Source organism: Aptenodytes forsteri, unplaced genomic scaffold (genome assembly GCF_000699145.1).
Source record: "Aptenodytes forsteri isolate BGI_AS27 unplaced genomic scaffold, ASM69914v1 Scaffold94, whole genome shotgun sequence".
Taxonomy (NCBI): Eukaryota; Metazoa; Chordata; class Aves; order Sphenisciformes; family Spheniscidae; genus Aptenodytes; species Aptenodytes forsteri.
In genome coordinates, this window is record NW_008795017.1 from 9,093,456 (window position 1) to 9,106,716 (window position 13,261).

Consider the following 13,261-nt stretch of genomic DNA (forward strand, 5'->3'; position numbering starts at 1 on the left):
AGTAAATAATCAAGTGTACCTTGCCATCGAATCTTGTTAAACCACTGTCGCATTTACCATTGAACTCTCACTGTTTTATATCAATAAAGTGTATTGTTACTTCTCTCTTACAAGTAAAGTGCAGTCTCGCTCTGCTTCCATCCGCGACAATCACGGACAGTGATAGTGCAAATGTGAGGAAAATGGATAAAAATGTATAAATGTTCTTTATTCAGTGAGAATGTAATATTCATCATATGAATGTTAAGAATCTCCAGTGTCCACCTTCATTTCAAATCCAGTAGTATTTTATCTTCAATGGGATAATGAAGGTAAAAGTTAATGAAGAAGTGCATGCACTTATTATGATGGTGTGCATGATGTTTCTTATCACCGCTTTTTTAAAGAAAAAAGAATCAGCTGCTATTGAAAAAGGCAATGCAGACATCAAAATTAAATTCATTGTTGCTGTGAGAGGATTTTTTTTCTGACGATAGGATTAAAAACTCTCTGTAATTACAAAATAGTAGCTGTTACTTTATTTTAATTGTTTTTTTGTCTATTTTGAAAGATGAACACTTTCTTCAATTTCAATACTGCTAATGAGCAGAAATTTTCAGTCTCACCCTGCACAGACAACAACCGAAGACAAACTAAGCAGTTACGTCGTCTTTCTGATCACTTCCATGGTGATTGCAATTACTGCCTGCAGTGAATATGAGACCAAATGGGGATGTTCTACCAGATAGATTGTGCAATATTTCAACATCTGAAATACCTGCTCTGTGTGAGGGGTAGTGTTTTGGGGCCTGTGGAGGTAATCTCACCTCTGTTCCCTTTTCTGATCCACATGTACCTTTTTGCCCCCAGGCACTTGTTTTCCAAGGTCTCAGAGCTCTCCCACACCCAAACTTTGCTGAGAAGGGCTCTCTCCTGCTCAACGACTTTCAATAGTGAGTGAGATCAGGAATCAAGTGAAAAATAGGGAAAAAAAAATAAACAGAAGTGGAAAAGCAATGATGAATATAGACAACAAGGACTACAGTGATGTATGGCTACCTGAGAGGCATTTTCCCTGTGTTTGGCTTGGGCAAACTAATCAAGGAAATAGTAAGTGTTTCTCTGAGAAAGTCTTAGCTATTCTACTGCAGTTCACTTCTGGCTATGTTGTTGTAGTTACAAAGGCAAGGTTTCTGTCAAAGGCACCTTGGAGAGAAGTGTGGAGCCACTGAACATTATCCATAGATGTCCAGTCTAAAGTGAGAGGACTTAGAAGTTCACCCCTTCAAAGAAGCAATACCTACCTTCTATGTTTTGCTCAGAGATGTTGTATGAAGTTGTGGATCCTTTTCAAAAGATTTCAGCAAAATGACACTGGTAATGTCTATATCCTCTACTAAACAGTGAATATGTACCAAAAAGGACTGCCCAGAAAAGCTTGCAGTTAAAGTACAAGACCAAAGATGAATATGGATACAAGAGACAGATATTACACAAGATAATAAGGTCTATGATGTTTTTCCGTGCTTGGCACTTTCTGCCTTTGTCAAACAGAGATGTTAAAAATTTTAAAGTTTTCTTTCCAAAAAGCTTGTTGACAAGACTATTAATCTCTTAATAGCTTCAAGTAACTTTTTTTTAAAATGTGATATGGTGCAATAAACATTGTCATATACAGGTATTCCACTGCTACAGCCAGAGCAGGTTGCACAATTAAAATGGTACTGGTTTTTTTTCAGTATTTCTGGCACCCTAATTACCAATTCAGTTAGTACTGTGCAACAGGTGAGCTTGTTATGGCTTGTGAAAATGTGCAGTTGGTGACAGAAAGAAACCAAATGTAAGTATACGCTGCTTAAATTCAGCATGTCACTTAACATTTTTGTCTGGTTCAACTATCTATAGAATCTAAGTAGAATTAAGGATCAGGTTAGACAGAAATGACATCCTTGATACATGAGCTTCTCTGGCTGCACAGGATTAAATGTTTCATATCTCAATAGAATTATCTCAACCTGAGAGGGAAAACCTTCTCTATATCATATGAGCATGCTGCAAAGAACATATAAGGGGCAGAAAGGAAGAGCAGTTGATTGATGAAAAGAAGTATCAGCTGGGATAGGCAGTATATACAAACACTAATAGTGCTTAAGACTACTATACATTGACTTATATTGCTCCTATTTGCAGAGGTGCTATGTCAGATCTTACTATCCTCAGGAAAGTGAGGAATATGTGACAGGTGTCATAAGCAAGGAAATATTTCCTTGCTTTTGTTATCAAAAAATTATAGGGATTAGGAATGTAAACTTCTCTGGAAACTATGAAGGCAGGTGGATTAAGACTTTGTCAGAGTTAGTAGCCTGCAGTTGCTATTGATGTTACTCTTATGGGACACTAAGGGCAAATTACCATGAATAATCTTTCCAGAGATTCAGTCCTACCACATCCTCCATTAGGACAAAACAGAACATTAAGCATGCAGTGAGCTATACAGTACTAATGATAAAATGTATGACACCACGATTTAAAAGAAGAAAGGAAGAACGTCTGGTGTCAAAGCTAAAATTAGTCATAGCAGAGGATGCCCATCTGGTCACAGAGGGGAAGGTACAGTGACACCCCTCTTCCCCCCCCACCTCGAGTGCAATCTCTGCTGCCATTGCCTATGCCATCATCTCCTCTATCCACTATGCAGCTAGGGGAGACACTGAAGAAGTGGGAGAAGGAAGGGTGCCTTTTGGCAGCTGGAGGTTGACAACTCCTTTTTCATCATCTGCTTCCTTTCCAACATTTCTCCCCTATACAACAACAAAGGAAACCATGAATAAAGTGGAGAATACGAGTCCTGTTTGTTTCAGGCATCAAGTCTGTCTCAGAACAATTCCAGGCAACAAGGGTTAAGTTGCTAGAGGAAGAATTTCTGAATCTGGAGACACCAACTGAGGCTCTTTCATTACCTACCTCTACCCTAAACCCTTGCAAAATATGCTGGATCTGGTTTTTGTCAGAATTCTGAATACCTCTGAGCATATTCCTTCTCTATTGCCTTCCTTGTGTTGGGAATGGCAGGAAAAGGGGAGCTGTATAGAGAAGGACTGACAAGGAAAAGTCACTAGTGCTACGTGTGGGATGCAGAAAGGTTCACTGGCGAAGTGAATAAGGGCAGTTGGGAAGTGCTAGAAAATGGGTGGAGGCAATGAAATATTGTGCAGAAGCTAGTTTTGAAGACAGGACATTTGAAAGCAATACAGCAGGTAAGAGGAAATCAGGGAGAAGGTCATGCCTAAATAACACAGATGAGTTTATAGGATTACGAGCTGGCAATGACAAGGTATTTCAGTAATAGTCAATGTTAACACAGAGAGGGATCTTATTAGGCTTAGGAATACAATAATACAATATCCAATAATTACTCCTTTTACCTAGAATGTCTGGATTACCTTCATCCCTGTCTCAGCACATTTGTCCATCTACTTTTAAAACAACTTATTTAAGACAACAGTACACATTTTTGTTCCTTCATTAACAAAGCTACTGATTAACAGTTAAGTCCAATAGTTATCAAGGTGATAGATCAGTTCTTTGAATTGGGAAGGGTTCTAGAAAATATCAGTGTTTTACGGAAAACTGAAAAATCAATGGGACAAATGCAAAGATGTCTGTGCCTTGAAGACAAGGTGTGGTGGTTTAACCCGGCAGGCAGCTAAACACCACACAGCTGTTCACTCCCCCGCCCCCCACAGTGGGATGGAGGAGAGAATTGGAAAAAAAAAAGTAAAATTCACGGGTTGAGATAAAGACAGTTTAATAGGACAGAAAAGGAAGGGAAAACACCTGCTGACCGATGCCCAGCCAGTTCCTGAGCAGTGGTCACCCCCTCCTTGGCTAACTCCCCCCAGTTTATGTACTGAGCATGACGTCACATGGTATGGGATATCCCTTTGGCCAGTTTGGGTCAGCTGTCCTGGCTGTGCCCCCTCCCAGCTTCTCATGAGGAGGTGTGAGGAGCTGAAAAGTCCTTGACTAGTGTAAGCACTACTTAGCAACAACTAAAACATCAGTGTATTATCAACATTATTCTCATGTTAAATCCAAAACACAGCACTGTACCAGCTACTAGGAAGGAAATTAACTCTATCCCTGCTGAAACCAGGACACAAGGTACCTTTAACTGTCTTATGTCAGTGTGCTGCAGTACAGAGATCAGATATTATTAACAGTTAGATTCTGGAACAATAAAATGACAGTTTATCTTGGAAAGGACAATTACCCTTTAACCAATCTTATTTTAAAGACAAAGAAAATTACCCAATGTAAGTAAATAAACCCTTTAGGGAGAAGAAGCATAAATACACTATAAACCTGTACACCTCACATAGCAAATTCAAGTTAGTCTGCATTCCCCTGTGGTATAGCAGACCATAGATGAATGCTCCAGAAGCAGCATAGACTTGGCCACAAATGATTGAAGGCTGGCATGCCATTCCATTGGAAAGGGATAGCTGGGAGGTAGTAATAGATTACCAGTTGAACATGAAATCCCTGTATGATGCTAGAGTGCACAGGAGCGTTGGCTAAGTAAACAGGAGAACACCAGGAAGAAATAGGTAATGTTGCCTTTTTCAATTACAGCAGTGCAACTGTTATTTCATCCAGTTCTGAAATCTAAAGTTGGAGAGATTTTGGAAAAATTAGAAAGTTCAAAACAGGTAGAAGAAGGAATATGGAAAAAAAGTGGTGGAGGGGAGAGACAGTGTTAAGATGCTCAGTTCAAAATCTAATATGTGGCTTTTTTATGGACAAAATATTTCCATACAAAAAGGCCCTTTTGATAATAAATCATCAGGTCAATAAATAGAATAGTCAGGCATCAAAATTTTTGGGCAGGAATCTAAAAATGGATGTTAGAGGAATAAGACAGGAATAGACCACAGATACTGGCAAGGTTCTCCCTAAGCAGTATCCCCTCTTGCCTCTGCCAGGGACAGACTGTTGAGCTAGAAGAACAGCTGTTGTAAGGCAGTATGACATTTCTTGTGTTTACATGTCTTTAATCTGAAAACAGGCCTTCCACAAGGGGCAACACTAGAATGATAGAACAAGGCAGTACTAAAAAAAATAAGGCATAGTTTCTAATATTGATGATAATAAACACATCTTGACCTACATGGGAGATTACATAGAGATTCATTTTATAGCAATTACAAGTTATTAATGAATCTATGAAACTGTAACCCAGCAATCAGGTTGCAATGGTCTAAAAAAAATTATCATTCTTTAAGATAACTATGACAAAAGTTCATGTGTATTCTTTTAGGCTGTGGCAAATGAAAGGAAGTTGATCTTTCCTATTTCTGCTTTGCTGTGTTAATAAGTAGAAATATAGGAATTTTTTCTTTGATTAGATGTGGATAACTTTGATGGAGCACATAAGGAAGTAATATTAAATTGGATAGGATAATAGAACATGCTTGCATTCAAAAAAAATGTGCTTTCTCCTACTTTGTTTAATCCTTAGTATTGGAGAAAGGAACCTCTTTTTAAAAAAAAAAAAACAAAGAACTTTGTCTTTAAAGCTATTTTCATTCAGCTCTATAATGGTCTTTGTCTTCATGTCATGTATCTTTACTAATGAGATGTCCTCAGTGATAGATGCTCTAGTTGTTAAGTATTGCAGTAAATCTGGGAAAGTAGTGCTTTGTTTTGTGTTGTGTTCTGACAGTACATTTCAACTTTGTAATGTGTTTTCATAAAATTGTGAGTTCAGTTCATATCTACCAATTACATCATTGAGCTAAATCACACAGGTCCCTGACAAACAAGGACTGTCCCGTTGTCTGACTCCGGGAGTTTTCACAGCTAATGCCATGAGCAGTTATGTAGAGCAGTTATCTTCAATTAGTTAAAGCCAAAGGGAAATAAAGTTCACTGTGAAGGAACTTCAGAGATCTGCAGCTGTAGGAGTGAGATCCATTAATCTACACAATGTCTAAATACCATGCAAGCAAGGATTATAAAAGTTAATCTTGTTGACATAAATCTTTACTATTCGGAGCAGACTGCCAGAATGCCTTTGCCATTTGATTAGTGTTTGTTATAAGTAAAGAGAATTTGTTATGTGGAGTACATAAACTGGGCAATAACATCAAGGAGCAATGCCTTACAGGTTGAATAAATTACTGAACTATTGAATATATGGTCTATTAAGACACTAAATGAGTTTGTAGCATTCTGCTAAGGTCAAGGAAAAGAGTAAATATATATAGAAACAAGCTAATTAGTGGAACTGATGAAGGTGTCAGTGAAATCAGTGGGTATTTAATATATTATGGGTACAAAGCACTATTGTATAAGAGTGTCATGTATTATTTTAAGAGGGCTCACTCTATATGGCCCATGCTATAGCACATTGACATTATTAACAGATTGACGGAAATAAATTCATCGAAGAATGTGTTTTGTAGTGAAAAGTAATGTCAGTCCTAATTATACAAATTGATGCACATGTAACATGGACATAACATAGTGATATGCCACTATGATGGTGACCCAGTTCCCAATGATATATTAAAAACCGGAAATTGTACATGCACAGACAGCCACAACCTTCATGTTCACATCTGGAGTGCTGTGTCTGGCTCTAGGCTCTACGGTACAAGAAACATATGAACTTAATGAAGTGTGTCCAACATAGAGCCACAAAGATGATGAAAGGACTGGAGCATCTGTTGTGTGAGGAGAGGCTGAGAGAGGGGACTTGTTCAGTCTGGAGAAAAGAAGACTCAGGGGTATCTCATCAATACGTGTAAGTACCTGATGGGAGGGAATGAAAAAGAGAAAACCAGACTCTTCTCAGTGGTGCCCACTGGCAGGACAAGAGGCAATGGGCACAAATGAAAACACATGAAATTCCATCTGAACACAAGAAAATTTGTTTTGTTTTGTTTTGTTTTGTTTTGTTTTGTTTTGTGAGGAGGTCAAACACTGGCATAGGTTGCGCAGAAAAGTTGTGGAGTCTCCATCCTTGGAGATATTCAAAACCTGACTGGATGTGGTCAAATGGTGACCATTTGATTCAAACTAGTTTGTTTATATAAACTAAATGAGTTCCTATTCCCACTTGTAAAGAATTCTTATTTGAATGACAATTATAGTTTTATAGATCAGGAGTTCATAAAGTTTTGCATGTGTGTTGAACTATTTTCTTGTAGCTTCTTTTCTTACTTAATATTATGCATGACCAACAGGCATTCAATTGGATCAATATGTGAAGTTTTAATAATTTTAATCAAATATTGTTTCTTAAAATTTTTATGCTTTATGCTGTTCAGTGTCTGCTGTTAATTTGTTTTGTAATTCAATGTGACAAAATAATTTTTTAAAAGTGTAATTAAGCTTTTCCACAGTAAACATTTCAGTTAATTAATGAAGAGCTGATCTGCATACACTCCTCAACATGACTGAAAATCAAAAGCTGACATGGCCCCACAGGCTTATTCACTTTATATCTGGCTTTCTGAAGCAGTGAGCATTATCAATTATGTATCAAGTGAATGTAGGCTGTGGCTGCCCAACATCACAAATAATCAATCTCAGTATTATCAATCTCAGTATTACAGTATACTGCTTTCTATATCATAAAACAAGGACCATAGAACTAATTATATAGACCAATGGATCTTTGAATATGTTTTGTTTCTTTGAAAACCAAAAAAAGGCCTTTATTTTTAATCCATTATACCACAACCTATACTTGTTTTTAAGCCACTGTTAAAGACACTCTATTTGTAATGGAGACTGAAACAAAATCAGTTTTGAGTTACCGTATCTTGTTCTGGTTTTATCTTGTTTGTGACTTGCTATCCTGTGCGAAGGGACAGGGCCACTGCTCTGTGTGTGCAGGAGCTTGTTGTGTCACCAAGGGACAGAAGGTAGCAGTGGGACAGCAGAAGGCATCCCACCCAAACGATGGCGTTCTCTCTTGATGCCCTATAAGGAGCCATGGACTACAGTGACCAGCGGTCTAGTAGAGAATTAGAAAATTATCCCTGCAGCAGAATTGTCCTGAACAGAGATGACTGTAAAACTTCCAGGAAAAGATAAATTTTGTCCTAGAAATGTCAGATGTCTCTGAGCCTTTGGGGTCTGACACGCTTCAGCTGAGAGGCAGATGGGCTTCTGACAGAATTGCCCTGACTCCCTGGCCGAACGCATGAAGACGAGGCACCCCAAAACCATCTTGGCCCTGCAGTGGAAACAGTGCATCTGGTGATGGCACATCAGGATTTATGGCTGCAGGATAGGTTTGCCAGTGTAACTGCAAAACTGGGGGCTCAGACAGTACAGCTGTGCCCCAGCTCCCAGTCTGCCTGCTGTGATGCCAGGGCTCTGGACAGGCATCAGCTGGGTTGGACCAGGTGCTGGACCTACAGCATGGACACCAGCTGTGCTGTATTTGTAAACAACATGAGCCTAGACCGGTAAATAAAATGGGCCTTGCATGGTTCCCTGCTCGTGAGGGTTTATAGAATACAGCTAAATGCTTTCTTCCCCCAAAGCGATACAGACTCATCATGGACAACAGCTTACCATAACTTGAATCCCTGCCCTGGCCCTGTGCAGATTACTAACAGAGATGTAGCTACCGAGAAGCCCAGGCAAACCCCTGCTCACAGGGTTTCCCGCTGCGGTATGAGTTGTGGAGCCAGGGCTGTCTGTGGCGGGAGCTCAGGGCCCATTGCTCTCAAAGTGGCTGCAGAGACAACGTAAAGGACATTCCCAGCAGATTGCTAGTGGACTTTTAGGTCATAGCAGAAGGACGAGACTTTTAGCAGAGGGTTACTACTTATAAACACAAACTGAGAAACTTGTCATATTTTATGTAGTAACTTCATCGAAGTCTTTATATTCATCTGACACTTGAATTGCCTCCAGGGAGAGTGAGAAAATTCATAAAAATAATGCATAAAATGTGTCTGTGTGTGTATTAGATGGATATAGAATAAGAACAACATTCATTTATTGGTGAAATGCCACACTAAAAAGTGCATTTACGCCTTTCTTGCATAACAAACATTGTGGTCCTTCAAAGGACAACCTCACCCTAACAGAATTGTTGTGTTGTCTTAAATACATCTGTACGTCTTGAGTTAAGCAAGGGCTTTTTAAATGGTTTTCAATTTAAGCATGGTGTTAAAGGGTTACAGGAATGCACTGGTTTTTAGAATTCTTGCATTTTCTTTCAAATGATTATTAAATGATCTTACAAAATGAAGCCGCTAGATTTCAAGTAATTCTATTTAAAGCAGCCGTGATTGCCAATCTTATTTTCAATAGTAGAGGAATTAATTGAGACTGAATAAACCAAAACTTGTCTTTTTTCGTGAATTGTTAAGGAATCAGTTCTGCTTTCTATTAATATATTTGTGTTGAACATGTATTTACTGGAACAAAGCACAGACTAGGTAATTTGAAGTTTATATACCTTTCTTTTGATCATTTACTGTTTATTCTTAGTAATATTTCAAACAATATGCACAGGATATATTCTGCTTCTTAGCATATATATGTATTTTTTTAAAAGAAGACAAAAACATGAAAAAGCTATGTGATAAATAAATGATGAATGGCTTCCTTTGAACTTAAAGAAGACTAATCTATTAAAAATGCATTAATTGATTACTAGGGTTGTGCCAGTGTTCTGGTCACCTGGTTACATACTATTTTGGAAATAAGTTAGTGTGTTTATTCATAAACATTCTTAGATGATTGTTAATATTTTTTGACCAGTCCTAATTCTAGTTAGGAATTTATACCTGGTTTTGTGGCTGGCTGGATTATTTCTTGATCTTTGAAAAATTTCTGAACCTTGACTAAGTGTGAACAAAAACCTCCAGGCAGTAAGATGCAACAGTCATTTATGAGATGTTCATACTTACTGAAGTATTATTTTACATTAATAAATGTAGATGATAGACAAACACACAAGTATGTCAAATGTTATTAATCCTGTATAGGACATCCGTAATGGTTTAAATAGGAGGATAATGAAAAATTAAAACTGACATGAGCCACAAACTTGGAAAGTAGCAAAAAATGACTGTGAAAGCTTAAGGATTGATATGAGCTTTGAACGTTATCCACTAAATACAGGTAATGATAAATAGTTGTCATTCTGGTGTAGATGGTGGCCTACAGGTTCAACTCTGCTTTCAGAATTGCAAGGAGACCAACTGAAAAATGTTTTCAGCTACACAAATGCACCTGTTATTGATTTCAACTCGGTTTACAGTTGCAAACAAAGTTAGGCTGGTGCTCTTGGTAGAAACTACTACATCTGTCAGAAGTCATGTTTGTAAGTCAAAAAGGGGAGAACATTAACACCAAATTCAGTACAAATCTAATAGATTTTTTTGGGAATGTCCATGGGACCACATTTTACTTATTTCATACCTCCCAGCCCATGTGAAAAGCTACTCTAGGAAGATTTTGAAGTTCTGTATGAATTTTTAAAAATAACACAACTTACTTGATTGGTCAGTAAATGTACTTTTTTACTTCATAAGACCATCAATATTCATTTTTCATTAACCTTTAGTCAACTCTCTGGGCTATGGAGGATAGAAAGTCTGAAATTCAAACCCGTTTTAGTACAAATGACTGTCATCAACATGACACTCTAGGAATGCATTGTGTGATTTTCATAACAGAATAACAGAGTAGTTATCCATTTATAGAGCAGAAATGTTCAACATGATTGAATGCATACTACATATGACTAATAGCAAATAACCAAAGCCACAAGCTATCTCTGAAAAATAGTAATCTAAACTTTTTAGTGAACACCCATGAATAATGGATACAATCAAAGACAATCAAGCCTGGTTTAAGTGGGTTGCATATGATTTGCTAACCAAAAGAAAGGAGGTAAGTTGATAACAAATAGAGCAATCACCTCTGAACAACTCAACCAGTCAAGATGTTATCCCTTCTCTCAGGAACTAGAGATGGAAAACTGTCAAGCTTGTCTCCTAGTCTCTTGGCTTTCTTGGTTGCTCTTTACAAGAATCCCCTGTCTGCTTAAGCAGGATGAGTTTCTTTGAGGGAATGGACTCATTCCACTGAGTAGAGAAAATGGTGAAAATGCGAGTTTACAGTCAGCATAAACAATGTCCTAGTTCCTTCAGTGAAGTTCAGTCATTTTATTTCTGTTACAGCTCTCCTTGAATATCTTGACTCTAAAGGTGGTATGAAAAGCTTCCCTCACGATGCTCCTAGTTAATTTTTAGCTGTCTGCCCCATAGGTTTAAATACTTTGTATTTTAGACTCTCCCTATCTTCCCACTGTTTATAATCATAGCTTATCATGTAAGCCTGGCTATAATTTCATTATAAACAGGACTAAATCTGAAAGTATTCTGCATTTGCACATTTTCCAAATTTCTGTGGAATTTGCATAGGAAATGGGGAAATCTAAATGTAAATGAATTATCTGGCAATTTTTTCTATTGTATTCTTCTGAAATTAGTGAATTTTGAAATTTACAATTCTGAAATTCAGATAGTAAAACTTTCAGGAAATTTTAGCTTTTCTAGAAGACCACGTGTCTTATTTCATTGTTTATATTTGGCAATAACAGAATGCCTACATCTTATTACTAAGCTATGTCTGTCTTTCTTTTTTTCTTTTTTTTTTTTGTCTGAGGTGGCTACATCCCTAAACATATATGGAAAAACTGTCAACTCTTTAGATATAGAGATGTAAACAAGTGGTTGCATATGGTACTGTTAGAGAACACTAGGACAATATAATAGTACTCTAAGTTGGTGGTTTGTTTGTGGTTTTTTTGAGATACAGACACTTAGGTAAGTATAAACAACAAGAATAACTCTAGGAAAATTATGGATTATTCACTATTTGTGTTAGTGAAAGCAAGAGAATGCATTCACCAGGGTTTGTTATTACACTTTTCCTAAAAACCTGAAATTTTTCTCTTCTGAAAATCTTTCTTATGAACCCGTCATCACTGAAAAAGTAATCAACATCTATCAGTATAACCAAGAGAGAAATGTAAGCATCACTATATAGTTATGATCCCTTCACAACAGTCACACTTACAAATCTGTTCTTGGTAGTTTTTGAGGATGAGGAAGGCAAGATATTTAACTTTAATCAGATGTATTACTGCACAGACTTGGATAGAATTATTTTATGAACCTGTCATCACTGAAAAAGTAATCAACATCTATCAGTATAACCAAGAGAGAAATGTAAGCATCACTATATAGTTATGATCCCTTCACAACAGTCACACTTACAAATCTGTTCTTGGTAGTTTTTGAGGATGAGGAAGGCAAGATATTTAACTTTAATCAGATGTATTACTGCACAGACTTGGATAGAATTATTTGAGTGATAAACCCTGCTGAGAAGTACTGAATTGCAGCCTTTTTTGAAGTTAATAAATAAAAAAAAAGTCATATGGAAATGATAAGTTTTACCAGTAAGTTGACTGTAACTGAACTGATGACACTAATTATTCTGCCCCTTTTACTCTGAAGTACTTACTGTTCATGATTCAAATATTTTTAAAATATTGAAATATATGCTATTTGCAAGATAGCATGGAGAAAGTTGCATACTTGCTTGGCAAAGAAATAGAATTATAAACTGTTAACTTGCCTAACATAAACTATGTGGTGTGCATAAACAGCATAAAATCCCTTATCCTTGCTTCCTCCTGACTCGGTCCTGCATCTTCAGAGACTTAACAAACGGCTACTGGTATTGTAAAGGAGGATCTTGGCCATGCAATTCATTTTCAGTTATACCCTTGCTTAATATATTCTATAGGAGTGAGTCTGTAGGTTTTCACTGAGAGGAAGCATAAATACTGTGTTAGAATTTTAAAGATTAAGTCTTCCAGCTTTGAGATGATAAAGTGTTGACAACACTACATTCAGGTAATAATATTACACCACCTGAAATATATTAACTTCAAATGTGTTTGAAAAAGTGTATGCCACTTCCATGTGAAAAACTGAATGTGTGCAATTTGAAGGTGGTATGGAGCTCATTAGAGAATTTAGCTTGAGATAGAAGAGGAAGTGGAGACATATTATTCAGAACAGGTAAATACAAGCTTTTTACATTCAGGTCCTACAGATGTAAATCATTATTATAATGTGTGATTTTGAATGCTCTGTGGATCTGTTTGCTAGTACTTCAGGCATAATTTATACAGTCTCCTTCTGCTTTTTACTTTTCTCCTCATAGGATA